The sequence below is a fragment of the Vulpes vulpes genome, chromosome 6, assembly GCF_048418805.1.
Source record: "Vulpes vulpes isolate BD-2025 chromosome 6, VulVul3, whole genome shotgun sequence".
Taxonomy (NCBI): domain Eukaryota; kingdom Metazoa; phylum Chordata; class Mammalia; order Carnivora; family Canidae; genus Vulpes; species Vulpes vulpes.
This window is the reverse complement of record NC_132785.1, coordinates 48,255,264-48,279,830: the sequence shown is the minus strand read 5'-3', so window position 1 is coordinate 48,279,830 and position 24,567 is coordinate 48,255,264. Positions and strand designations below refer to the sequence as shown.

Genomic DNA, 24,567 nt, shown 5'->3' with positions numbered 1-24,567 from the left:
CAGAAATTCTCTCTAGATGTGAACACTGTAAACAAGAATAATGTTGAAGATGGCTCTGTATTAGGGAAGTCACATGGTTACACTGTCTGCGACACCTGGAACACCTCTTGTTAGGAATGTCACAACCTATACTATACCATGAATAATACCTGCTGCTCCAAAAAAAATACCCACTACCTACCTCCTCCTCAACCTAATGAACAGTAATCATATGATTATGGTAACTTCACTTGGGTCTTACAGATTATTGGCTGTATTCTCCTCTGTCCCAATTTTACTTGAAAAAATATTCCAATTAAAATTCACATGCAACTACACAAAGAGCTATCACAATGCCATTTTAACACATTACTTCAATCCTGGCCATGCCACCAGGTTACCCCCAGTGAATACAAAATGCACAGATTCCATGAACACTATGCCTGGATTGACCAATTCCCATTAAAACTCAAATTCAATCTCTTCATTTTAACTGGAGCTTTTTGCTAGTCCTCTCAACAAGCCTCGTTTTCCATGATCTTAAATGGAAAAAACACTTGATCACCTCACCCAACACAAGAGGGAAGTCACAATCATCAGCTGCCCTCCGGCTGCCTAAGTGGCCCTAAAATAAGCCAAGTGCATCTTGCATTACACGTCTGGAGCCGGGAGGAAGAAGAACAGCTGGCAAGTAAGAATAATGCGGTACTAACCTATAGGAAGCACAACCAGCACAAAAGAGGGCTGCTGAAATCATCCACCCAGACCAATTCAAACCACGTGCTGCTGCTTTTTCCTTCTTCCACTCCCCCCGCCACAAGTATGTTATATATCGGTAAGACAGCATCTTTATTACAAGCTAAACTCCCTTGCCACATACAATTTTCCATGGTCCTCAGCCCATTCAAAACAAAAAAAGCTCCCCAGGCCGGAAGTACACAGTCATGCAGATTTATGGAAGCTGATTTAACTCTGCAAGGAAGGAATGCCACCGGGTCAAAGAAGGGAGGTGGTGAAGAAGAGGGCGTGGAACTAAAGGTTGCATCCATGGCAGGTAGAGACAGGCACTAGGGTCTCTTTCTGAAAGGCAGGAATTCCATCACTGCACCCTACCCCAGGATGGACCAGTTCATAGCAACTCCCCATCACTGCAGCTACCCGAGGGGACGGCTAGCACCTCCCCGGCTAGCACCTCCCCGTGGGACCCTAAGCAATGCATCCTCTCTCCCCAGGGGCTTCCCCTAGAAAACAAAGGTATGAGACCGCACATGTCCCCTTAGCAACACAATACCTTAGGGTGGGGATCTCAGAATCCCATCCTCCCCAGCAACTGCCAACATCTGTCCATCCCTAATTCCAAGAAGCCCTCCTAAAATGCCCCCCCACCTCCCCGCAACAGTGCAGGAATTAAATGCAGACATAAGCCTCCAATCAATCATGCAGATCTCTCCAGAGCCTTCTCCTGTAGCCTGTGTAGAACTGATTAATATTGCGGGCCTTGACTCTCTCCAGCCAGCAGGGCTCTGGGATGGTGCCTGGCCCTTTGCATCCTGTCTGTGGCCTCATTTAACACTCCTCTTGGCCGGATAAATCTGGCAAGCGGCAGATGAGAAGTCACTTCCAAACACTGGTCAGCTTCTTGGCAGAACAGGGGGATTGAAACAGGAACATAGTTCCGTGTTAGAACCCCCTGCCTGGGGAGAACATGAAAAACCAACTCTAGCTAAAGCAGGGGGATTCTGAAAATAATTCTAAAAAGGCAGGTGGAGAAGGAAGGCATCCAGACAGTGTTAGTAAGACAAGCACTTGTAGGTGAGTTTGAGGTTTACTGGCATTGTTTTGCTTTCACGGGTCCAGAATTGAGCTGGGCTGAGGCCCAGACCTCTGGGTACCATAACTTTGACCTTTCCAATGTTTGCATGGTTTATCTGGGATGCAGGAAATACTTGCAGTGGCTGAACCCATAAAGATGCAGGTGGCTATAATGCCTGGGTCTTGTGTTTTTTATTTTTTATTTATTTTTTAATTTTTTTTTAATTTTTATTTATTTATCATAGTCACACAGAGAGAGAGAGAGGCAGAGAGAGACACAGGCAGAGGGAGAAGCAGGCTCCATGCACCGGGAGCCCGACATGGGATTTGATCCCGGATCTCCAGGATCGCGCCCTGGGCCAAAGGCAGGCGCTAAACCGCTGCGCCACCCAGGGATCCCGGTCTTGTGTTTTTTAATGGAAGAAGCTGAAAGAGAGCAAAGAAACATTTTAAATGAAGCAATGTCTCACCGATCAACCAGTACTAGGGGACTTCCAACGTGATTATCAGTGTCTTAAAAAAAGAAGACCAGCTTTATACATTTCAGACACCAGATGAGCAATGAGTGACCAAAGACACAAAAGTAAGAATGTATTATACCTTCCCGTGGTGTCCAGAACCACTGGGGTCAGCCAGTGTCCAAAGTCACAAATAATCTATTCAGTCAACTAAACTTAGAAGCACAAAAATCCTCAGAGGCCGAAGAGACCAACAATTAAAAGTAGAGTGCTCCCTCCCTACAGCAGACAGGCACTCAGAATGTAAGAGAATCATGAAGTGGAAATTGTGTTAAAGAAGCTGAGTGCTGTTTTTTTTTTTTTTTGTTTTGTTTTTTAATTACATTTCCCCAATATAAAGTCTCATTAGGACACACAGGAGTTTACTAGTGTAGCCCAGAGGGCTAAAAGTAGGAAAGAGCCTGAAGGATTATTCCAATTGCCGTTTTATGAACATTCAAACTGAAGTTCAAAGGCAACTGGCCCCAGGTCGCACAGCTCCTCCCAACATACACACCCCTCTTCTAGGGATTATTAAACACCCCATTTCTATGGCCCCCCGGACTATTTCCCAGACTCCTCCCCCCTCTCCATCCAACCAAAATCTTTGGCCTGAAGCTTAAGCCAAGCTCCACATGACTCACACCAACAACTCTTTCCCCTCTGAAGTGCGTAAGAGATCAAGTTTCCAAGAAACCATCTTGTTATTGGAATTTTAAATGCTGCCATTTTTATAATCAAACACTGTGAAACTTGCTGAAGAGGGCTGGCTGAACTGCCAGAAGCCAACAGGCCTCGATGACACAAAGCTCCAGTCTCTCTGGCCACATCTAGGGCAGCCCAACACTCGGGGGGCAGGTGGGTACCGAGAGAGGCTACACGGAAGCCCCTCACCAACCAAATTCTAAGACTAATTACAGACCAGCAGATGTGTACTGATCCAAAAAAAAAAAAAAAAAAAAAAGAAAGAAACCAGAAAAGAACATTTTAAATTCTTGAATTAATTACCAAATAAAATCACATAAATATACATGAATAATCCTACCAGGTGGCAATATTCCTGGGCTGCTTCTATGGAATTTGTCACTTCATCATGAGGGCAAGAAAGGAGGTGTCAGCAGACAGTTTGGTGACAGACTCTGGCTTTCTTCTTTGCTTACCGTCTTTGCAAACACTCTGATTTTTCTACTTAAACCTGTACTCCTAGAAGCTTTACCTTCTCAGGTTGAATGACATCTGTGTAAGGTCACAAATTAATAAGCATGATGCTCAGCAGTCTTATGCACTATCTAGATGTATTGACCCATCCTTCACACAAAACCATACCGGTTGGTGATCTTCACAACTATCATTAGAGTTTTCAGAGGAAAAAGCATATCGAGACAGAGGCATTCATAGCCTGAGCTTATCAAGTCCTACTAATCAGATAAATACCGAGTAAAATGTCAGATTCTTATACAGCGCACATTTTAGCTTGGATATCTTCCAAGCCACAGATCAATTGAAGTTGTTTTTTTCTTTCAATTTTGGGGGGGGGGGCAGAATGAGAGAGAGAGAGAGAGAGAGCGAGAGAGAGAGAGAGTTTTAAACGGGCTCCATGCTGGGCACACAACCCACTATGGGGCTCAGTATCACAACCTTGAAATCATGACCTGAGCCAAAATCAAGAATCCGATGTTCAACCAACTGAGCCACCCACGTGCCCTTGGAGTTCTTCTTCAAGAAGGATTTGAACAGATACATGAAGAACAAGAAGGCAGAAGGAGAGAATAAGGTAATGAAAATCCAAAATGAGAAGGAAAATATGTTTTTAATTTGACATTGATTAGACTGTGTCGAAGAAAAATGAACAGGGACGCCTGGGTGGCTCATCAGTTGAGTGCCTGCCTTCGGCTCAGGGCCTGATCCTAGAGACCCGGGATGGAGTCCCCATCAGGTTTCCTGCATGGAGCCTGCTTCTCTCTCTGCCTATGTCTCTGCCTCTCTCTGTGTGTGTGTCTCTCATGAATAAAGAAGAAGAAAGAAGAAGAAGAAGAAAAACGAACAAATCCCATCACACTCTCCCCCTTCGGAAAATCCTACCATATCCAAAAGCTTCCAGAACACATTTCTATCCTATCAGATTACCGACACAGTCAAGGCTGGGGGTGGTCTAAATACACAAATGATTCTATCTCTAAAAAAACTTGAGGAAGTTAAGAACATATATTGTCTTTTCTAATCAAAAGTGATGTTGAAAAAAAAAATTTAAAAAAAGTGATGTTGAAGAATTTTTTATATGTATTTTCAGTTGACAATGGGATAGTGATGGTGTTAAAAAAAATATCAGTATTTCAAGTGATACACACGAAAAACATTTACAACAGGGTGGCTTAGTGGGTTAAGTGTTGGACTCAGCTCAGGTCATGATCTCATGGGTTTTGAGATTGAGCCCCACATCTTCTCTGTGCTTAGCAGAGACCTCTCTCTCTCTCTCTCTCCTCCCTTCTCCTCCCAGCTCACAAGCATTCACTCTCTCATGCTGTAACATAATTTAAAAAAATAAAAATGTTTACAGTTAAAAACAAAAGTTTCCATCAGAAAGCAAAACGTTCCAGAACCTGGTGAGAGATGCCAACCTATACATTTTTTTAATCATTCTTTTTTATTCTATTTTCTTTTTATTTTATTTATTTATTCATGAGAGACACAGAGAGAGGCAGAGACACAAGCAGAGGGAGAAGCAGGCTCCCTGCGGGGAGCCTGATATGGGACTTGATCCCAGGACTCCAGGACCCCAGGATCACAGCCAGAGGCAAAAGCAGACGCTCAAACACTGAACCACCCAGGTGCCCCTGTCATATTTCCTTTTTTGAAAAATATGTGGTAGAATTACAAACTATGTACCATTTTTAAGGGTACAGTTTGGGGGATTAAGCTCATTCTCATTGCTATGCAACCATCATCACCATCCATCTCCAGAACTTTTTTCTATCTTGCAAACTAGCACTTGTGCACCCATTAAACACCAATTCCCCATTCCCCTTCCCTCTAATTCCTGGCAACCACCACTTTCTGTTCTGTTCTGTCTCTACCACGCATACAATTTGCAGAGCTCCCTTGGTCAAACTCAGAATTAATAACAAAATACCAAGAAACCTCCCTCAGATTCCAAATATTGATTTATTAAAATACAGTATAACATATGTATCTAAACTGCAACAAAAATACTTAGCAGGATCTTAATACTTACATCGAATTCTGTGTACAAATAAATTATCATGTAAGTGAATTTATGGTTTTATCATCATCACTTTCATGCAATCGTTCAATGGACTTTTATTTTAGCTCTGTAAGAGCACTCACTAGAAATGAAACGGCTGGGTCAAAGCTAGCACATTTTTAAGATTTTTGACCAGATGCCAAATTGCCCACCAGAAAGGTTGTTGCTTTAACTTTTAGTGATGCTTCTCAGATTCAAGTAGATTGCTCTGCATTTGGGGGATGGGGAGGGAGAGTAGTCGATAAACAATGACACAGTTCCCACTAAATGTACTACCTACGCATCCTTTCCTTGAAGTTATAAGAGACCATTTCCACGGGATCTCTGCCTGCCTGACAAAGGGTATAAGAAATCTACAAAGGTCATGAATGGTCATGAGCAAGGAATCAGATTTTCTGAAGCATTTTTTTCCCCATTAAAAGAGCTGAAGATTGACCCTGAAAGAAATCTGCTACATAGGACTATAAAACACACAATAAACAAAATACAGACTTCTCTCTCATTACTAATGTTTTTTAAAAACCAACCCATGAAAGCAAATTCAATTAAAAAGAGTATAGTTTCATAATATTTTACATTATCAGCAAATCAGTGTATTTTGTGATTACACACAAGCAACCATTTTGCATGTACAAGAAAAACTGCAAAACCAACATCTTCGTACGTTTTAATAGAGCCTATTAATGGAGCTTACTCAGGGTGGCCAAAAGGAGCCTAAAAAGAGCCCTTTGCACTAATTTCCCCCAATACAACTCAAATCTCATTTCTCAAATGAAGCTAAATTCTCTGGTGTTAGAAATCCATCATTTTAAAAATTTCTCCTAGAAATAAAAATGTCTTCCTTTGCTTCTCAAAGCAAAACCTTTGATTTTAAAAAAGAGGGAGAGGGAAGGAGGGAAAGAGATGGGAGAGGAAAGAGAGAGAGAATGAGGGAGAGAGAGAATGCCAAAAAAGAAACTTTGTACTGAATCCAGCTTTTTTTTGCCCCAGCTGCAGCCAAGCCAGCAACGCTTCCCCATGAAGTGGTTCCTGAAAATTGCCTGGTTACTTTTCCCATCTCCCCACTACCATCGGTTATATGAACATATGTTTTCATTTATAGCATTATGGATATTCTCTAGACAGTCTGTTGAAAAGAAATTAATCCCAGCAGTGAGCTAAGATCCTGAATTCTCAGCAATTTCTTATGAATTCACGGTAAGGCTATTTATGCTGAGGCTGAAGCTGAATGTGTAAACAGCTGACCAGGGCTAAACTATTATGCATTAGGCTTCTCTGGCTTAAACCTCATTCTGCATTTAGAGCAACACAGGCAGAAAAATACTTTTCTTATTAATACATTCAATACAAATGCAAGAGACAAAATTCCTATGATAGCTTTGTGTCCGTATCAGAGAGCCAATGTCTCCTTTTTACTGAGCACCTACTATGTTCCAAAAATTGCCTACCTTCAAGGGTGCAATCTAGGTCACTTTGCAGGCAGTGCTGCCAACTCAAAAGACCTACTGTTGTAAACAGAGACTCACCATAGGTAAGTCTCTTAGGTAAGTCATAGGTAGTTTGTTCAGAATCCTAGTTATAAGAGTAGAACTAAGGTCTGAACGCTCATCTCTCACTCCAAACCCAAAGTGCTAAGACAACACAAACACCAAGGATGCACACATTTAATGTTTCATTACAAGACGGCTGTTTGGGGATGGGGAGGAGGGCCCATTGCTTTTCAGGGATGCTCACACATTACCAATGCCACCCTCCTATCAGCACTTTGCCCAGAGGCTGAGAGTTTCCCAGAACCAGAGGGAGGCTGAGGTGGTCTCAGAACAGAACATAAAAAACTGGATGATCATGTGGACAACAGAGGCTGTTATTGCCAAAGATGTTCAGAACCACCTGATAAGCCCCGTTTTGGGTTACGAAAAAGGAGACAAAAGCACAGATCAATTTGTTCCAAATCCCACTTCCAAAGTGTGCATGCACCCTCTCACCCACACACGCCGAGGGACTCTGCTCTCAAACCCAGGAATTCTGCCTCCACCCAGTACTGTACCTGTTAGCCCAAACCAAAACACCACATGGCCCAGTTTACACAATAATGTGCTGTGAACAGACCAGGATGCTCCCGATACTCATGTGGAAAAGGGGAAGAACAACACGGAGGTTTAGAAGTAAGCTTGACACGTCCTTGTGGTGTGACCTTGGGCCCCAGCAGCAGAAGCCACAGGTCATTATCAATACATCGGCTCAATAAATAAATAAATAGATAGACAGATAGATAGGCAGGCTCATTTAATCCTCATAACCACATGGGAGAGGGATCCTATCAGCCTCATTTTATGCATGGCAACCCTCAGGTCCCAGCTGAAAAGTGGCAGCAACAGGATTCGAACCCAGTTTTTGCCTAGCATCAAAATCCTGATATCACTGATAAGCCACAACGCTGCCGAGCCAGAGCAGAATATCTGACTCAGAGGGTGGCTACAGTCATTTCCTGAGACAGATGCAAGAAGTACTCTGCAGCAGCACCCAGACAACAGCTACTGTGCTCTCATCACCCTTCATCGTCATCGTCATCACCATCTACAGCAGCAGCAGGGCAGCAAGGCCAAGGCTACTGCCAATAAACACGTCACAATATTCTTTCATGCTTCAAATTATTTTCATCTCCCCAAGCACCCTATCAAAGATTAGAAGCTTCACATTTTTCCCTGAACTTGGCTTGAAAATCACTTTTGTTGCAGCCTAAATCAACACGCAGCTATTAATCCATCACACTCTGCACGTAACCACGTCAGTGCCAACCTTTGGAATTCTACCTACTTGGAACTGAGGAGCTGGTTTTATTTTGATAAAAGCTACTCTGAAATTTTGGGTCTCTGCTTGCCAAAATCAAGTCGAAAAAATGTTGGTGTCAAACAATTTGGAAGTGTTCTAAAACTAATACTCGGAGAATCAGGGGCAGTTGTCTTTTCCTCTGAAGTATAAATTACCACCAAGGCTCCCGGAGATATGGACTTGCCTATGGCAGGGAGCGGGGCGGGGGGGTAAAAGCAAATTTTCTTTATTTTTTAAAAAAAATTTTAAAATTTATTTATGATAGTCACACAGAGAGAGAGAGAGAGAGAGGCAGAGACATAGGCAGAGGGAGAAGCAGGCTCCATGCACCGGGAGCCGATGTGGGATTCGATCCCAGGTCTCCAGGATCGCGCCCTGGGCCAAAGGCAGGCGCTAAACCGCTGCGCCACCCAGGGTTCCCTCAAATTTTCTTTAAAGACCAACACCAGATGCTTCCTTTAACGCTGACACACAATTTCAGGCCCCTGGAAGGCTTGGTATGAAAGATACAAGTTTTCAAGTGTGTTGCAAAGTATAAAGTACAGAGATGACTATTTTTCTGAGGGCAGCCAGTGACAGCAGAAGTTAAGGGCATTCAGTCATACCCAAGGGGTAAGGCTTGCATGACAGCTCTCTTGCCCATTTGTGGGGTACCACTGGCTTGTCTTTGAGTTCACGTCAGAGTAATAGCAAAATCATCACTCTGTGTGAGTGTCTGTGTGTGTGTGTGTGTGTGTGTGGTGGGGTGGGGTGGGGTGGGGTAAACCTTCAGCTACCAAAACCCAGACCCAACCCTTTGGAAAATACCATCTTTGGATAAATAAAAATTCAGGTAATAAAATCTTATATTGAGTCTAATAAGGCCATGTGGTTATCAACCGGATAAGGACCACACTGCAAGTCTAAAGTTACTAAATGATAACCACATGCCCTTTTAGCCTTGTGATTCTACACCAAATGATCAAGAAGTTGGGATAGACCAAAATGATGTTTCAGAAACTATTTTTGAAAAATGCATCTGACCATATTGTCACTCTAAACTCTATTATACATACAATTATTTAAAAATATACACAATTAACTATCAGGCTATCACACAATCTAGTATCTTTTCTTGGTTGATGAGGGAGCTTATCAGAGCACAAAATGTAATGTGTGAATAAACTACCTCCTGTAGTTTATCCCACTACTCTCCAGGAGGGACTTTCCATTAAACTGAAGAAAACCACCTCCATCTCTTGATTAAAACCTTGAGAGTGTCCTGTGTCCTCGTTGACAAAATCTTGGACAAGCAGGAAAGAGAGGTCCTGGCCCCATTTTGGCCACCATTAGCTAAATGACCTTGGTCAGAACATTTATCTGTTTGAGGCTCACTTTTCTCATTTTGTAAAGGGGACATGGGGATGGTCTCCCAGTTTTAAATGTCATCCAAATTCACTTTCCAAAAATACATTTTCATATTACCTACCTTTCTTTTAGGATTATTCAAATACACATATATGCATCTTAATCATAAATTAGAAACTTAGTTTTATAAGAACAGTTTTTAATTCATTTAATCCATAAACATGCATTAAATCCCTGTTATGTGCCAAGCACTGTGCTTGACACTAGGAACAGACCAAAGACCACACAATTCTCTCCTCTCAGTTAAGTGGAAAGACAGGCACTGAACAAGTTACAGACCAAACACGCTATTGTTTAGAGTTACACACATGTGTGCCAAAGTATAAAGAGAAACAAGGGAATGATTAACACAAAATTCAGGTCGTGATTACTTCTGTGAGGAGGGAGGGTGAGCAATGAGGAAGGGGCCTGTACTGGGAATATTATGGTTTTTAACTTGGATGTTTGTGTTCTTATTTGTTAAACTATACTTACACATTTTATAGTCTCTTTTGCAAATATGCCATACCTTAGAATCTCAAGTTTCAACAGATTATGTAAGAAATAAATCATGTACAAACCCAAAAGACTGCCATTGCAAAACATTTCTTTAGAATCCAAAGCATTCAAAACATACACAGATTCAGATTTTAGCATAAGAGCTTTGATGTGATTGGAGGGGGCATGTTAAAGAACAATATTTCAGTTTTTGTTTTAAGCCTCCTTTTCAAAGTACAGAAGTTTTTCCAATTAAGTCAATGAATAGCCCCAATTGGGCGTGTTTGGGAATCATTGATCAATCTCATAAATAAATTTACGCTAATGTATTATTTAATATACACAAGTCCCACACTTTTCTCAAATGCATCTCTCTACCTGAAGCTCGAGAGCTTGAAATATCATAAACAATAAAAATTAGAGGTTTCCAAAAAAAGTCAACAGCCTCAACCTCGCTTAATTTTGAAGACTTCCAAAAGACAGGGAAAGGAGCTGTCACACATCACATATGTAAATTGAAAGGACAGAGGTGGTTAACCAGAGTGTTCATTTCCCGGTGGAATTTCCTTTTCTAAAAACCACCACTGGCAACTGTCACTAAGAAACAGTATTGCTTCAGGTTTTCCTTTGGTCTTTTTTATTCTATAATGTTCAAAGACAGGTATAAACACAAGGCCCCTGTGATCTTTCTTTCACAGACATTTGTCTGGTTACTTTTCTGCCTCCCCAAGACGCAGCCCTATGTAGCATCAATCATTTCCATAGCCAAAGAATTTATGTGTCATCAGAGGACCAGAATTTGGATGGAGAATGTGGGAGGGAATCGTAAGATCTTTTCTACTAAAATATCACTGTCACCATAAGGAAAAAGTAAGATGGACTCAACTGGAAGTTATTCTGAATGCTACACCCCTTGAGCAAAAATGAAGAATTCTTCCTTAAATGAAGGGGTCAGAGACTGACCCTGGTAAAAGGGGCTTTGCATTATAAATGTTTAAGTCTTACCATATCAAGTAAAAGAAGGACCACAACCACAAAACTATCATTTTCCCCAAAAGTCCCTGAAAGATTAACAGGGAACAATTATGCTTGTCTATTTCCAAAGGCAGAGTTGCATCATGAAAATCCACCCAAACATCACCTGATCTGTCTCATTTGTGTATAACTTACCCGAAAATTCCTATTATTTCTCTGCTTAGTGTTACATGAAATATTGTAACACAAAAAAACAATTATAGCTTAACTTGGGCATTCTTATAAACTGAATCACAGCTGATGCTCATTATTCACTATAATCTGTTCTGTAAAATTGCTGCTTATTTAGCAAATACTGCTCCTAGGAGAAAAACAGGGTTAGGTTCCTATGAGTATCTGGTCACAGCATTTTCATCAACCTATCAACCCAACCCATAACTTCAATGTGTTTCTATTTAAAGACACTTTATTTCACATCTATCGTCAGTTAATTAACATGGACCTCACAGCTAACAGCCCTGTAACTCATGCCTGAATGAAGCTCATGTGACACACGTATTTCTCTCTGTAAGGCACTTCCCAGAGTTCTCGTACCTGAGAACACCAGAGAGCACTCCAGCTCACACCTGGGGGCCATGTGAAACTGTGAAATCACCAATAAAAAGCACAAAAACATGCAAAAGGTGATACTACAGAGACCATGAGGAGGACAGCTATTTACAACAACAGCTGAAACCAGAGGGCAGTGCCCCTCATTCAGCCTTCACTGCAAACACATACAGTGCGTAACTCAAAATTCTCACCATGGCTCTGCGCATGTCTGTGAATGATCTCAGAGCAACGCAAGTAGTGATTTGAGGTTGGTTACAAATAAAGTTGAGGGGGTACAAGAATTTGCAATACCAGAACCTGCAAATAAGGAAGATCAGCTGTAGTTCAACAAATCATAATGACTCAGCACGTCACAATTTTAACAAATTAATACCTAAAAATGTTTCTGAAGTTTTGTTATAATTTTAAAAAACATACCAAGTATTTCTTTTCCAGACATTATTCCATCTTATGATGGAACAGCCTAATACTTCTGTGGCCATAACACAACATTTCCTTGCACGAGCTACCTATCCTAAGGCTGTTCACACTGTCAGCTAGGCAGACATTGTGTCACTCCTCCAACCATCCTTCTCCTGGCATCCACTATGGAATCTTCTTCCACCCAAATATAGCATAAAGAGCTCAAAATTCACAAAATGTTCCAAACACAGAGAACTGTGTTTCCTCTAGGTATATAATCTGCACTTCGCCCAAGCTAGAAATAGATGTGTAACTGACACATTTCCCCCATTAAAATGGTTACGTCTCGGGTTGGGGTAGGGTGTGCCCATCTGCCTATCTGGAGAAAATGATCCACGGAAACGGCCTCTGTGATACCTAAGGTGTTGAGGGCTTTGGCCATTATGTGATGTTCCCTTTGTAAGTCCCAATGGAAAGGTGCGATTCTGGTCTCAGGGTGAGAAACCTAGGAGTCTTCCGCGAATTGGTTCATTCTTGGCATACAAATCATGGACTAAGTACACAATGTGGGTCGCTCTTCACGATGATTGCTGGAAAGCAAAGGGCCACACTGGTGGCTCACCTTTGGGACTAAGCAGCTTCACTTGGTGAACTGGCCTCCTCCTTGGATCCAGTTTATATCTTGCCCTTGTTCACCCTCTGACTTTTTGGTTTTTAACTTACTTCCATTTTACACTCTCTACACTCTTTTTTAACTACCTTCAATCCTTTGTAAGGCTAGGGGAGCAGGTATAACAATCTGACCTCCTAACTTCCCCCAGAGAGGGTCTGTCTCTCTGCTGCTTTTGGTTCCAACAGAACTCCACACTTACTTTTCCCTGCCATCACCCCTCATTAGTTCAAACTGCTGCTGCTGGCCATGCATCCTCCCAGGATGCTCTACCCTGCAGGACTGTGGGTAGTGACAGCCCACACCAGCATAAATGACCTGGCTTGTTCATGTCAGGCCCCCTGTGACCTTCTGAAAGAACAGTTGAGGAAATCATGTGTGGGAACCAAAGTGGGCCGCACCTTGTCAGCTGGGTTTGTGGAAGACTGTATACCAGGAATAAGCCACACACCTGGAGTGGGACACCATGAGCAGATGGCAGGCATACTCATCCAGGTGTGCAAAAGAAAGGCTGTCCCCTTAAAGAAGGCAGGTGCCCAGGACACAAGGAGCCCGGTTCTCCACACTATGTAGAGTACGGGCAGGCAGGATACTTGGGTTCAGTGAACAGCTGGATTCCTTAACCTGATTAACAATTAATGTTCCATTTCAGTGCTCTGGTCTAAGAAAACAATGACAAAGCCTCTATTGACTAAAGTGCTGTGTTCCTTAAGTGATGTCATTCTGTTTGTTTACAGTTCAAGTACCTGGTTAAAATTAAACTTTTCTAAATACCCCCCGTTTCCGTATGTGTGACTAAGGACTTTGAGCTTTTAAAATTATCCCCAAAGACAACAGAGCATACACGAACATATACAAACCCCACCTGACTTTTGAGAATTTGCTAACAGAATCATAGTTACTTTTCCTAGACAAAAAAAAAAAAATTTAAGTTACAAGAATCAGAAGATGGTTAAGTTTATTTTCCTGATCTGCCCATGATAATTAAGAATTTGTTTCTAAAGTTATAAGAACAAGACACATCTCTATTTTTTTGTTGTTTCAAAATTGCTACTGCCAGGTAATCATGTCATACCTTTGTAATTACAAAAGTTTGGTTTTTTTTTTTTTTTTTTTTTTTTTTAAAGAACTGCTCTGTTAGCCCCAAAAGATTTCTCAAGAATTAATACTGGCATAAACATCTGCTATTCTCACTAGCTCAGGCCTAACCATCCACCTTACTCTGGGAAGGAAAGCTGGAGGAGACTTTTTAAAATAAAGCTTTGAGTTGACACAAGTAGAAACTGTCCCACATGTCACTCTAATCATCGGTTTCAATTAAAGCATTTGCTTCCTATTATTGAGGTATTATGACTCTGTCATATATAAAACATTGACTATAGAAGCTGAAAATTTGTTTTTGCATCCAAACAAACTTCTGAAAGCATCCTATAAAATGTTTATCAAGAAATTAGTAAGACAAACAGGAATTAAAATAGATATGGGGGCAACTAGGTGGCTCAATCAGTTGAGTAACTGACTCCTGATCTCAGCTCAGGTCATAATTTCAGGGTCCTGAGATCAAGCCCCAAGTTGGGCTCCATGTTCAGTGGGAGTCTGCTGGAGATTCTATCCCCCGTTCCTCTCCCACACCCCCTCCTCACACACTCTCTCAAATAAAATCGTTAAAAAAAAAAAACGTAGATACTTGGTTTTATTAGTCTAAAAACCTTTATAATTAATAATCCATTATTTGAATTCAAAAACATGAAGAAAAAAATTACCGTGGAGTACTCAGAGCATGGTAGTATACTAAATGAGGTGTTCCTTTTAAATTTAAAACCTTTCAAGAGCTGAACTACAGCAATTCCAATCAACATTTTGAAACTAATGAATCTAATTAAGAGACCACACGGGAAAGAAATGGTTTTTAACTTCAGCACTAAGCAATAAACCAAATTCCTCTCTTTGGTCTAATTTATGTCAGGGGAAAAGAAGTGAATCTTCTCCTAGCATCAAACACCACATAGCAGAATGGTCTTCTTGGCTCCCCTCCAAGTGGTACCCAATCTGGGAGCACTCGGCTCCCAGGAGCATGCAGGGCATCTTCGCTAACCTGGGAGCACATCTCCATCTATGCCCACCCAGCAGAAAAAGAAAGTACTTACCACCAAAATAGTTCACATCCTATTTTAATATAATGCTAGCCATTGCCAATCATTTTCTTCACATGAATTAATGAAACAGAACTTTGAGTCTTAACTCAGTAGAGCGTAAGCAGCTCTTCAGCGAAAGCTGCTGCCTAACTCTTAACTTCAAATCCAATTTATGGAGGAAACTGAGCCTTTTGTCCAGGAGTGATAAATGCAGTCCTCTCCAAACTCTTCAATTACGTGCAAATGGTGGTGAAGTGCTTAGGCCACAAAATGATCCAAGTGGATCAGGTACTCAGGGGATGGAAAGATAGAGTATCCATGGAAGGGAACAGAGCAAATGTTACTTCTCTTAAAAGGGCATTTGCTGGGAAAGCCATACTGCCAACAATCAATCAGCACAAAGTTGGGGCTGACTGTATTTTCATCACAAATGTTGTACCCAATTCTATTCCGCCTTAAAATTGTGCAAAATTCTCTGGTATTTATGTGAACATACTTAATTAACAAAAGATCTCCCTAAAATTTTAATCAACTTCTAATCGGCCCAAAGGATCATCATCATTGATATTCAAGAGCTTGTTTGAGGTGGATGGAAAAAGACTCTAGAAAGAAGATGCAGGGTTGGGGGACTGACTCACTTCTTTTGTAATCCTTTCCTAATAGGACTATAAGTTTCAAGTACTTTAAAGAAGTTTTTAGGGATGCCTGGGTGGCTCAGTGGTAGAGCATATGCCTTTGGCTCAGGGCGTGATACCAGGGTCTTGGGATCAAGTCTCATATTGGGCTCCCCAAAGGGAGTCTGCCTCTCCCCTCTGCGTAGGTCTCTGCCTCTCTGTGCATGTCTCTCATGAATAAATAAAATCTTAAAAAAGAAAAAGGAAGTTGTTTAAAATTACACTAAAATCCAACATGTGTGCAGGGGTAAAAACATAAGACACTTCTAAAGTAGCCAACACTGAAATCAGTTTTAGGTTGTTTTCATTACAAAAATAACTGATGGTCAACGCTGAGGCCTTTTATCAAGCTAGGGGAAAAAAGAATTACCTAAAAGGCCAATGCAAGTTGTATGGATTCTTCTTTCTCAATAGAATACAACAACAAAGTAGCTGATTCTTCATCCTACAGAATTTGCCAATACCACCCTCCAGATGACAGCAGTCAAAACTCAAAGTTCTGCCCACAGAAAATACCCTTTAAAAGTAGATCTAGGGGGCACCTGGGTGGCTCAGTGGGTTAAGTCTGCCTTCGGCTCAGGTCATGATCCCACCCCACTCTCCACTCAGTGAGGAGTCTGCTTCTCCCTCTCCATGTTCTCATTCTAACTCTTCATTAAAAAAAAAAAAAAAAATGTAGAAGCTTTGATTTCACGAAATTCATAGATACACAATTGAAAATTTGAATCTCTAAAATCTATGTAATTAAAGACATTAGTCTTTCACAAGGTTTCATACATCAATATAAAATATTCTTAAATGGTGTTTTTATGTTCTTATTTTTAGATCTTTGGAACAAAGGAGATATGCCCATATTGAATAGGAAGAAAATCTATTTTCTAGAATATATATACATATGTGTATATATAGCAGCATAAGCACTCACTGAACTTATATTCACTAAGGCCAGATTTTTAAGAATCTTCTTTAATATTAAAAATGACTCCCCCAGAAAGGTTTCCTATTCAGCTAGTGAATGTATACTATTATTCCAGACAAAAGCATTTAGAAAGCCAGTTTCAATGTGGATAGTAGACACTAATTTTCTCTGTTGCCTTAGGGGAGGGAAGAACATTCAAAATATTTATATATTAAAGAAATATGTGTCTTTGAGAGATCCTGCACATAACATTCAGGGTGGTCCATGCAAAAACAGGTCATGTTGAATACAAAAAGACTTTAAGCAGAGCCTGTCAAAGCAAGATGCATGGCTACGGTGCTCACATAAAACAGAAAAATAAACAAGCTGTATGGCAAAGAACAAAACAGAGGTTTGTATTTTAGGCCAGCCGTATGGAATATATCCCCACCCAAAGAGGTTTCCCTCCTCTTTACATGGAGTCCAAGCCATCAAACAGAACATGGGGGCGAGTAGGTCCTCACTCATCAAAACTGCTCAATGTCTCTTCACGAGGCATTTCTCCCAAGGGTCCTTCGGGCCCAGGCCAGCACATGGCATGCATCTCTGGAAGTGGAAGCACGCACACTGGGCACCTTCCTGCCTACACACACGCTGAGCCCCTGGAACTCTGCTCACACTGTGCATAGCTTTTTGTAAAACTTCACCTGGGGCTTATCTGTGGCAGAAACCCATCCTAATCCCCAAACTCCACCCAGCTCTCCAGATTGCCAGATGCTACCTTCCCACCGTGCTCATGAATTTCCCTTATCTCACCCTCTGGTCATTTATATTTGTCCACGTTTTTACACTATAACTGTTCATCCACTGTCTGCATACACACTGGATCAGAATCCTCAGCAGGGCAGAGATAGCTTGTCTTCTACTTTCTTCCTACCAATTCATCCTCTAGAATCCTGTCATATGGTCTACAACAGTAGATTAATCTCCAGTGACTCACAATATGTCAAGGGAGACAACGCAGTGCCTGATTTTAAGGGAATACTGGGTTTCCAGATTATATACCACATTCTTTTCATTCCACCCTTCCCCAACACCTTTTCCTATCTCCCTCATCCTAAAATTTTCATCATGAACAAACAGGTAACAAACTGGAAAAAACTTTACAAAAGCAACTCTCACACTCTGGGGTAATATCTACCAACATGGTGATTTTGTGTTTAATTAAGATTATCATTCTTTATTGAACCACAGGTAATTTCATCACACAGTGAGAGTTTCATAGCCACAGGTTCACCTCCATTGAACAACTCAGATTTTCCTCTAATCCTTCTTACCAAATGACTTCTTTCCTTTTTACCCAGCTCTAACATTTTCATTTTCCACCAAAAGACCCAGAGTGTCCACTAACAAAAGATTTTGTACAATTACTCATAATTTTGTTAACATGTCAGCCCTAGAAATGCATGGAGGTTCTTTTTATTTCCTTGCCCCCCCCCCCCCCCATAAATCCTATACCTTCATCCTCCTCTCAAACAGCTCCAAGAAGGGGCAGCACAACCATGTTTGGACAAAGAACCATCCACCACTTTCTCTGGCCGGGCCTCAGAACACCACCCAAGCAGTTGCCATGGAGACTGATTTATGCCAAAGCTTAAGGCAGCTTGAGCTTGGCTCGTCTCTGGCTGACCCTTCTCTGGCTGATATTTCCTCCCAATAAGGTGTCCTGTCCAGTGAGACTTCGGGCTCACCCTCTGGAATGGAGCCAGCAGCCTCGAGCTTGCCCTTCTCTTCTCGTCCCTCCTGGAAGAGCTCTAGCCTAGCACAGACTAGCACCACCGTGCGCCCAGGACTCCAGATGGACATCTAGTTTCGAGCTGCAATCCGCCACCCTCCTTCCTCCTCGACATTTCTCCTAACTCAAAACCATCTTGTGCTCCTCCTGCATCATCTCCCTGAGCTGCTCCTCTCTAGCCTACCACCGGCCATCCGGCGGCCCAGCCAAGCATGAGAGGCCTGCTCTGTACCCCCTGCACCCCCAGCCCACCCTAGCCCCTTTGCTAGTTCTTGCTGTACCCCACTCCAGCACGGACTCCAGCAGGAATTTCCCAACATCGGTGCCTAACCTTGACCTCCACCCTTTCCACTCTGGAGGATCAGTCCTTTAGCTCTGATTAGGTCTCCTCTCTTGAACTACTTAGTTACCCTGTGGCACAGAAGCCGCTTAAAATAACTGAAAATGCTAGACAGAACATAAATATCTTTGTCAATGCACTGCTGCCATCAAATATGGACACTCAGGTCGGAGAGCTTGAACTGCAAGTAATAAATGGGCTACAACAGAGACAACTCTTGCCCTGGGAAGCTTTGCTAAACTTGGAACAGGGCCTCTGGTTTTTATGATGGGGATAAAGGGAAGCAACACCCGAGGGCCTGGCCAGAGCAGGAGTCAAACAGGAGCCACATGCACATGCTTGGCACATATGTCCAAGGACTTGGACAAGGACTTGGGGTCCTTCCTTAACATGGTAAATTTTTTAAGTGCTCCAATGTACTGAATCCTGGGGTTAATGATTTTCCCACAGCCTCAGGAAGGCATCAAAAATATGCAGAAAACAGTCTGAAGATATATCAGCCCATAAGGAAGTACGATCCTCTGTGAGGATTAAAATGTAAGATCTAGTCCGGACCACCAATCCAGCATTCCCAGACAGGAAGTTGGAGTCCCTCCCACTCCAAAAATAACAAAGGCAAAACATGCTTTCTCTATTACCTGCTTCGCAATCCAGGTATTATTTGAGAAATGCACATAGGAAATGTTGGCAACATTTATGCATTTCCTGTTCCAGTTTTATTTGGTCTTTGACTAGATAGGACTAGATTTATGACCCTAAATGGTTTTCTTTTTTTAAGGTTTTATTTCAGAGAGAAAGAGAGAGCGCACGAACAGGAGGAGGGACAGAGGGAAAGAGAGAAGCAGACTCCCCTGCTGAGCAGGGAGCCCAAAGTGGAACTCGATCCCAGGACCCTGGGATCGTGACCTGAGCAGAAGGCAGACGCTTATGCCACCCAGGTGCCCTGGCCCTATGTGGTTTTAATTAAATCTTGTCTGGAAGCAATTTTCCTCCTAAAGTCTTCATACAGGTGACACTAGAAGAAGTCCTGACATCTTAGCAAAGTCAGTTTTTCCTGGCTACAAATTAAGATTTTTGAAGGAAAAAAAAAATGCCATTGGGTTGAGGGTTATGGTTCAACAAACTCTTACCATGTTTTGTTCTTCAGTCATACAGTGAGTTCGTTAACAATTTTTTTTTTAAAGACTTCTGTGAGGCCAGTTACAAAAGGCCCCATATTATATGATGCCATTTATATGAAATGTGCCATTTATATGAAATATGCCAGAACAGGCAACCTGTAGAGCTGAAAGCTGGTTAGTGGTGGCCAGAGGAGGGGAGAAGGGTGTAGGCAGTGACTGCTCATAAGTGTGGGGTTTCTTTTCGGGGGGAGGACAGATATGCTCAGAAATTCACGATGGCCACACAACTCTGTAAATATGCTGAGACCCATGGAATCCTATATACTTCAGGTGAACCGTACGGCCTGTGAGTTATAGGAGATTAAGCGGTTTTAAACATGGGCCTGGCAGTGACCAAGGGCTTGGGGAAGGGAAGGGGCGCCGTTCGAGGAACACAGTTGCCCCGTGCAAGATGATGTGCCACTGGAGCCTGGCTGCACAACAACATGAACACACTCAACTTATGCACTTATAAGTGATGAAGATGGTAAATCTGCGTGGTATGGCGTTTTCTTCCCCCCTTTCCTTTTGCTACAATTGGAAATTTCAAAAATTAATTTTAGAGAAGAGGGTGCCTGGAAAAACAGCACCCATTTCAAAGTGGCTGTCACCTGTTCTGTCTCCCGCCAGGACACGGGCACAGCATCCGGGTGGGTGGAGGTGGCTTCCCCCCACCTTTCTCCAGCACCCCTCTGGCTCCCTTTACCACCGCCCCCGGAGTTCCTTCACACTAGAACTTAGCAGGTGTAATCCAAAGGTCATACACAAATTCCTTCAGTGCAATCTCTCCTCAGATGGTATCTTCTCAGGTCATGGGAGGCTTTTTGAGGACTTATTTCCATGAAAATGTTGTACTGGATTCCATGGGGTGGACAACCTGGGCAGTACGAGGAGGCTCGTGTGCCTGTCCCTGTGCCTCTGGGTGGGGGAGGGTACTCCACAGAGAGGACCACAGAAAGTTCTCATAAAATTGATGCCGAAATTGGGGCACATGAAATTCTGAGCAGCTATGCAACAGGGCTGCATAAGCCTGAAGGTAGAGGGTGAGGATAGGGACCCCAGGCCCTATCCTTACATCAACACTGGGGGTTAGAGCTCTAATGCAGTAATTCTGGAGGAGACACAACCCAGCCCATAGCATATATATAAGGGTAAACTACCAACTATGGGTTTTGTGTCACATGGTAATCACAAAAATAGTCCAGTCTATGGCCATACATGAGACAACTTTAAACACCTGGTCTAATTCAGAACTTATTTACTCAGATTTCTAACAACATTTGTGTCTTATGTTCCAAAGAACGGATTAAAAGTTGCAAATTAAAAGCTTGAAAATACATGCTTCTAGGTCCAAAACATAGAAGAGTGACAAGATGGAATAACTACCATTTCTCAGGAATATTTTTTTAAAAACTGACCCATCCACTTGAAAGTAAGAGCAGTATAATTCTGCTTTGGTTTTGTTTGTTGTTGTTGTTGTTTGGTTCAGCATGTGTTTAGGTACCTGCTATGGTTGAACTGTGGACTCCAATATTCCTGTGAAGCCCTAACCCCCAAGACCTCAGCATCAGGCCTTATTTGGAAACAGGGTCATTACAGATGCAAGCAGTTAAGATGAGGTTCTCCAGGAGTAGGATCGGCCCCTCATCCAGTAGGACTGGAGTCCTTACAAAAATGGGGAATTGGAACACAAGAGCACACACAGGGTACTGCTGGGTTTCTGCTGCCATTAGCCAAGAACAACCAGAAGGTGGAGACTGGCCTGGAGGTGTCCTTCCCCAGAGCCTTCAGGGGAGTGAGGCACTGCTCACATCCTGATCTTGGACTTCCAGCCTCTGGAATGGCTTGCAGGTACTTAAACTGCCCAAGAGATTGAATGCCAGGCTTTACTGAAAAAAAGGAATACTCTCAAGTGGAAACTGTTCGATTGGACTTGGACAGTATGATGGTGACTTTCATGTGTCAACTTGACTGGGCCATGGGGTGCCCAGGTATTTGGTCAAACTTTCAAACATTCCTAGTGTGTAGGTGAAGGTGTTTTATAGTAGACTGCTCTCCCCAGTGTGGATGGGCCTCATCCAATCAGTTGAAGAAGCGCTTTCCCCCAAGAAAGAGGAAATTCTGTGAGCCTGACTGCCTTTCCACTGGCACAGGAAGCTTTTTCCCCGCCATCAGACTCAAACTGAAGCACTGGCATTTCCAGGGTATCAAGCCTACTGCCTTCAGATTAGAACTTACACCATCAGCTCTCCTGACGCTCAGGCCTCCAGACTTAGACTAGAGCTATGCCTTAGCCCTCCTGGGTCTCCAGCTTGCCAATTCACCCCAAGGACCTTGGGTCTTGCCAGCCTCCATAATCATGTGAGCCAATTCCTTATAATAAATCTTTCTATATGCACATATAATATATACATCCTGTTCTTTTTTTTTAAGATTTTATTTATTTATTCATGAGAGACACACAGAGAGAGGCAGAGGAAGAAGCAGGCTCCATGCAGGGAGCCCATTGTGGGACTCAATCCCAGGACCAGGATCACACCCTGAGCCAAAGGCAAACAATCACTGAGCCACCCAGGTGTCCCCATCCTACTAGTTCCATTTCTCTGGAGAACCTGACCAACCCAGACAGATCTGGCAACTTACTCAGTGTCCTCATCTATACAATGGGGATACCACTGTCTGTCTTGAAAGTTGTGTGTATAAGAGACAAAGTAGGTCAAGAGCTAATACATTTCCGGGCTCGGTCAATGGGAACCGGCGGGGAGCTGCCACTGCCGGCACCACCGCCACCATCAACCCAGGTACTGGCATGGACCCACTTGCACAGAAGCAAAAGCCATCTTTTAAAAAATCCAAATGGTTATAAATACATTTATTAGCATAAAACAGAGACAACCCAAGAGAAAGAATTACAGAAGCTCCAGACACTAAAAATAGACATTAGAAACCCTAAAAACCCAAGGTGTGACAAATCACTACAAATGACAACTTGAAAGACCATTTTGACAGAAATGTTAATATATCAAAAAAAAAAAAAAAAAGATGTGAAAGTATGAACAGATTAATTCCAATACTGTTAGGAAGCAGGTACTTCGGTACCTTAAGCATAGAGAGAACTTCCTTCTCAGGAGGCCTGACAGTCACTCTACACACCTGTAAGAATACAACAGGTGCGCACCGTATCAGAGTCCACTCCGGCGAACTTTCTACCATTTCCTTGTTGCTGCTATTCCAAAGAAAGGATGAATTTCACTTTCCAGAATACTCCAGGCCAGCCTCCTGGAAAAAAACCTACCACTGAAGACTGCTAACAATACGAGATGTAATGCCAAAGTGATCTTCGTTGCTGCCTTGCTCAACTGGCAAGGATACAGAAACCCAAAACAAGGAGGATGGGGACCCAAACTGCAGCCAGAGCCGCTGGCAGAACTGGGTCAGCAGCAGGACAGCCCTTGTCTGCACACGGAGGGAGGTCGGAGAAGGAGGGGAGGAGGGAGCACCAGAGTCCAAACCCAGCCATTCCCCCCACCCGCGAGGGGGTCAGGCACAGAAACTGCTCTGAGTGCCCAGGTACCTGCCGTGTCGTCCCCCCACCCCCATTTCAACATGGAAGATCCAATCTCTAAAATTCTTGGTATTCACCAGCCTGGGGTATTCTTAAAAACCAAAGAGCTTAATTAATTAATGGCTTTAAAAAGACACTCAGAACCCTGGGCTTAAAATGTTCTGTATCCTCCCAGGAGTAACTACAGAAGACTGGTAGTCAAGTGGTTAAATTCCATGCCTGGCTCTGCCCAATAACAGGGTGCTTCCTCTGCCCCTCCCTCCCCACCCCCAGATGGGGAGATGCCACCATCTCCCCCAGAGATGCAGACCATCCAACTAGACACAATGCCTTCAGACTCAGCACCCCCAACCTCAGCCTTGGAGTACATGGTGTGCCATCACTCCTGTTCCTCAGGTCAGGGGCAGCGCTCTGGCAGGACAGGGACACAAAGGAGGTGGTGGCGTCTTCCACCTTCACTCAAGACAGCCTTCTCTTCCAAGGACTTCCTTTGTTAGAGAAAATGGGAAGGGAGCCCACATCCCAGAAAAGTGAAAAAGAAGAAAGGTTCAAGAAAAACAACTCATTTGGAGTCCACTGCAGCAAAGGATATTTCTCGGGCAATTGACAAAGAATATGCTCAGCTCATAAAGAAGAGCAGAGGCAACGCGGGAGGGCTGGGTGCACAGGTCAGTACAGACAACGTCTGCCAGGAATCGAAGTTAGCAGACACAGAAGAAACTGGTTTTGTGGGTCCCTTGGCCTCTGCAGTGGGGGTTGCTGCTGTCTTGAAAGGCACAGGAGGAAGGGCCAGCAGACAGGTGGGTAGAGGGGACCTGGGCCCACATTCTGGAGTGGGCACCGGTAGGTCTGCTGCTGAAAGCGACATGAACACATTTTCCTCTGAAGAAATGAGCGAAAGACCTTGTGGATGCAGAAAACCAAAGATCAAACCAGAATGAGGAGCCCCCTCGTCTGTCTCTTTCTCAGGCAGTGAAGCAACTACATGTTCTAACTTCTCTTCCACACATCCCTCAAGAAACATTCTTCGGGATGCCCACATGGAGTTGGAATTTCACTCATCATGTATAACTCA

General features: G+C 42.9%; 1 protein-coding gene across 7 annotated transcripts in view; it reads right to left on the bottom strand.

Moving 5' to 3' along the window:
• FARP1 (FERM, ARH/RhoGEF and pleckstrin domain protein 1) overlaps positions 1 to 24,567 on the bottom strand; it is a 283,051-nt gene that overhangs the window by 175,576 nt on the left and 82,908 nt on the right. The gene's annotated exons all lie outside the window — the stretch shown is intronic.